General features: G+C 42.5%; 1 long non-coding RNA gene across 1 annotated transcript; it reads right to left on the reverse strand.

Moving 5' to 3' along the window:
* Positions 1-239: 239 nt before the first annotated feature.
* On the reverse strand, positions 240-5,131 carry LOC133883147 (uncharacterized). Its single transcript, XR_009902822.1, has 3 exons — positions 3,732-5,131; positions 2,483-2,921; positions 240-1,402 (listed from the first exon to the last, which is right to left on the reverse strand). It is a non-coding gene; the product is annotated as an uncharacterized LOC133883147 (long non-coding RNA).

Raw genomic sequence — 5,131 nt, forward strand, 5'->3', positions numbered from 1 at the left:
ACAATATTCCAACAGTCAATAGATTTTAAAAAGAATCGCATCCGAGCTTTCCAATAGCCATAGTTCGTACCATCGAAGGTAGGAACAAAATTAAGAGTTTGAGACACTCAAGAATTTAATCTTCTCAGAGTGTACCAAGCTCTGATACCAATTGAAAATTGAAATTGACTTCTAAAAATAAAGTGTGTGCACAAGTGTCAACAAAAATTAAGCACAGCGGAAAATAAAAGACACAGAGATTTTTGTTGACGAAGTGGAAATTCAATCAAGAGAAAAACCACTCCGGGGCAGCCAAACCCAGGAATTCCACTATTCAGAAGACGAAGCTAGATACAAGATAGTAACACTCACATGTACCGATGCAGTGGTCATACCTTGCTCTCTGACGTGTAACTCAACACGAACGCTTCCCAACCAGGTCTCCTACCTGAAGAGGTCTTCAATGGAATTCCTTACCTTAGAGCCGACCTCTAAGATAGACTTCAGTTGTAGCGCAGCACACTTGAAACGGCTTCAGAGGAATCTTGAACTTCTCTGAGCTCTTGTGGAATTCAATACCGAATTCTTGCAGTTCTCAATGCCCGGAGGCCTCTATTTATAGGCTGAGGTGCAGAATGGGCGACTGCTATAATATGTACGGACGCCGTCCGGACGGTGAAATTGGGCCGTCCGGACGGACAATTATGCGACAGGATTTTTCAAAAATTTCACTGAAAATCTTTCATGTTTAAGACCTGCGTCCGGACAGTGAGACACTGACGTCCGGACAGTCACATGTCTGCTGCAAGTAATTTCCATATAAGGCTTAGCGCGTCCGGACCAAGGGGGATGAACATCCGAACGGCAATTCTTCAACACGCAATTTCCATATCTGCTATGCATGCGTCCGGACCATGAGAGGCAGACGTCCGGACGGTTGAAGTCGAATTGGCAATTTCCTTCTTTATTGAACACACGTCCGGACCAAGGCTGACTGACGTCCGGACGGTGATATTTGAACTGCGATTCTTGCCTTAAGGAGACGCGCATCCGGACGGGATACCACATTGTCCGGACGGTTGATCGATCTTCCCTTTATTGGAACTTGGAAAGAATCTGAGACTGTTCGAGTACTGATAGGCGTCCGGATGGGCTGCTGAGATGTCCGGACGAATGCAAGCTGGAACAGAAGCTTCTCGGTACAGTGTAGGGTCCGAACGGAAAAGATACATCGTCCGGACGGATGATGCTGGTCTGTCTGGCGTCCGGTCGGGATGAACACGTCGTCCGGACTGATGGAACAGTGGACAGATGGGCGGCCAGACGGGATGACACGTTGTCCAGACGGCTAACAGGGAATCTGAAATCTTTTATCTTTTTCGCAGTGCAGAGTCTTCTAAAAATATTCTGACAAGTGGAATCCCTGTTTACAGCATCTTTACACATAAGTGATTTTGTCCAAACACAGAATGAGGCCAAAATACTAACAACTCTTATGAGACATTTTCAATGCACTGCAAAACAAAAATGTTAGTGGTAAAACCTCACACACTCCCTTACGTGTTTACACTCAAATATTGTCACTCCACTCGTGTTTTCACTCTTTCGGTCTTTCATCGCACCTATTTTCCCTTTCAAGTTCTTTAAGAACTAGTTGAACTAAATCAAAACACCACCTTGTATTATTCCAACTAGCAATAGATTCCAGAAACAAGAAAGGAATAAAATGACACGGATTTAAAAGAATTTGTACAAGGAAAGAGCAATTAGGAAACAAGATACTAAAGATGATACATTCGATCCCTTTGAAGATAAAGATCAATCAACACCAAATCACTTCAATTTTTGGATTGCAAAGTATATCAAACAGCTATTTTCAAAATTTCTTTCTTCTTCTTCTTCTTCTTCTTCTTCTTTTTCTTTTTTTTTTTCTCTTTTTTTTTTCTCTCAATCAACAACAATAATTGTAATTTCCGAAAAAGATTGATCAAATTTCAACAAGGACATGGAAATAGACAAAAGGACAATTGAAAACGACATGTGATTCAAATATGGAAGTTGCAGATATGGAAAAGAAATCCAGATCTTGAAATTACAAATCTGGAAAATTTCAACAAAGATTCGCGTAATCAATTAAGAATGGAAACCAAATATGGAAATTACAGATTTGAAAAGTTAAAGCAAAGATTCGCAAAATCAATTAAGAATGGAATTCAAATCTGAAAAAAAAAAATAAATAAATAAAGTAAAGATTTGCGTAATCAATGGAATTCAATTATGGAGAAAAAGAATACAGATCTGGAAAATTAAAGCAAAGATTTGCGTAATTAATTAAAGAATTCATAGATCTGAATTCTTGAATCAAGTACACGAGTAATCAATTGTGAAAATCACATATTTGAATTCTAACACACGAAATTAACAAGAATGAAGAAGGAATCGCAACTCCAAATGCAAGAACTAAAAAAAACAAGAAAAAGAAAAAAAAAATGATAAATAAGACCTGATTTGGAGCTTGAGCTCTGATACCAAATGATGTGAACCTGTGGGATCGATCTCCCTTGAACCCACAATCAAATTGAAACCTACCCAAGAAAGCCAAGAATCAAGTCAAGAAGATCTAGACCCGTTGAAATCTTGTTTCAAGAACCTAGATTGGTGAGAACGCCACTGTAACGCCCCCAAACCGCTATGGGTTAGGTTCGTCACTTTTCTCTTTAAACTGCAAAGATTCGTAAGGTCTGCCAAATATCTTAACTAGTATGCTGATTTAAATAAATAAAAATAATAATGGTTTCAAAATATCAGAGTTTTTAATAAATGCGGAAACGGTCATTTAATTGTAAAAGATACAATAACTGAAAATTTTGGGTAATATAAATGAAATGTCCTAATGCATTCCTAGATCCCATCCCGGCCACCTACGTCTCTCTGTTCATAACCTGAAAACAAAAAACAAAATAAGGGGTGAGCACAAAAAAAACATGCTCAGTAAGGAATCCTCAACCATAAAACAGTTGAGTTAAATTCTTTTGAAAATCTTCAAACAATTGTCAAAACTTCTTTTAAATATCTCCAAAACATTTGTCAAAAACTCCCTTTTTATACACAAGATAATATATATATATATTTGAAATAATCATTAGTCATAATATATGCCAATACACTATTACGCCCTGTGTAAGTAGGGTTGCACGGTCGATGCGTTGACCTTGGGTGAGTAACGCGGTTTACCTGTGGCCACAGGCCCCACCCCCGTCAGCTAATTAATTGAAGTGCACTTAGACTGACATAGAGACAGATACTGCTGTCACTAAGCGAACCAGCGGGTGCGCTTCCATCTCGAGCTACGGTACCGAGCTAAATCTTGAAGGGTCTCGAATCTCTGCGGGTCTAGGCCTCAAAATATAATCTCCTCCACACACGTGCCCTTTTCAAAAATATTTCTCCTTTATATATAACTCAAAGAGTTTTCTCCCAAAACTTTCTCATTCTTTTGTTGTATAACTTCTCACAAAACTTTCTCATTCTTTACTAGTATATATAGGGCAACGTGTTGGAGGGTTTTTACTTAAAATCACGATTTCAAGAATATCATTTTATACTCAAAAATTTTGTATCCAAACCAACAAATCCTTTATATAAAATAATTTGAAATACCGAATCCAAATAATCAAATTTGAAATTTTGCAAATAAAGGAATATAATTAAAATAATATAATAATTTGAGAAGGGGCAAAGGGTTCCCTTACCGAATTTCCCATTAATATCGGGATCGAGCTTTACTCCTCTTTGTATGGTTTTCTTAGTATATCTTATTAAGGATTTTCACTAGAAAATCTAGTGAAAATAGTAAGTTCGGTCACGGAAATTCGCCGGAAAAATTCGCCGGAAAAGTCGCCGGAAAGTTCGCCGGAAAGGTAGCCGGAGTTCTGCCGGAGATGGGTCGCCGGCGGGTCGGGTCTCTGGGTCATGGGTTTGGATCCGGGTCGGGTCTTCGGGTCACTGTTTGGACCGGGTCGGTTCAGTGGGTCTGGGCTTGGTTGGGTTAAATCATGTTGGATTGGGCTGGGCTCAAATGGATTCAAGTCCATGGGTTTGGGTCAAACAGATTGGGTTGGGCTTCTGGTTTGATGGGTTTGGGCTTACTGGTCCACTGGGTTGGGTTGATTAAATTGGGCTGGAGTCAGGTCCGGGTTGTTGCTAGTTGGGCTTACGGTTTATGGGCTTGGGTCTCTGGTTCTGGGTTGCTGTGATGGGTCACAGCTGGGCCGGGTCATAACTGAGCTTAACGGGTCTGGGATAATTTCAGATTGGTTCGGTTATGGGTTTCTGATTCTGGGCTACGGGTTTGGGCTTAAGGGATTCTGGGTTGCTGGGCCACGGGTTATGGGTCTGACCGGGTTCCGGGTTAATGGGCTTCTGGTTCTGGGCTGCCGTGGTTCACATGTTGCTGGGTTGGGCTCGCGGTTATGGGCTGGACGGTTGCACACACACACGGTTCAGGTGGGTTTCGGGTTGGGGTTACACAAGTCGCATGGGTCTTTGCTGGATCGGGTCTGTGCTGGCTGGGCTCACAGGTTATGGGCTCGGTTCGTGGATCACTGGCTGGATCACTGTTGGGTCGCGGGCTGGATCACGCCAGTTGCTGGATTCAAGCTTGCTGGGGTCGGGGTCCGAATTACAACTGGGCTTAACGGGTTTCTGAATTGGGGTCTCCACGGTTCGGGTTCGTGGGTTCTGGGTCAATTTAATGGACTTCGCCTGCTTTGGTTCTGGCCGAGTGTTCACAGGTTCCGGGTCTGCTACAATCAGCCGGAACCTGGCCGAGTTGAACCAATCTGCTACGTTACGGTTGGGCCGGGGTGAAATCGCCGGAAACCTCCTTTAGATCGATCGGTTGACAACCCACCGGAAGACAAGCCACCGATGGCCGGAAATCGGGTCTGGGTCCGCGGGCTTCACTGGTCGGAGCACTGAGCCGCCGGACAGCACACCCACTGCCTTGATTTGTTGCAGAACAGCCGGAGATCGGCTTGCCGGAGATTGGGTAGAACTGGGTCACGGTTTTTCCTCCGAGTTTTTCCTGGGTTACGGGTCATCTGGTTTGGTCTCTTTGACTCTAAACTCTCTCAGTCATTCTCTCTCGCTC

Source organism: Alnus glutinosa, chromosome 12, assembly GCF_958979055.1.
Source record: "Alnus glutinosa chromosome 12, dhAlnGlut1.1, whole genome shotgun sequence".
Taxonomy (NCBI): Eukaryota; Viridiplantae; Streptophyta; class Magnoliopsida; order Fagales; family Betulaceae; genus Alnus; species Alnus glutinosa.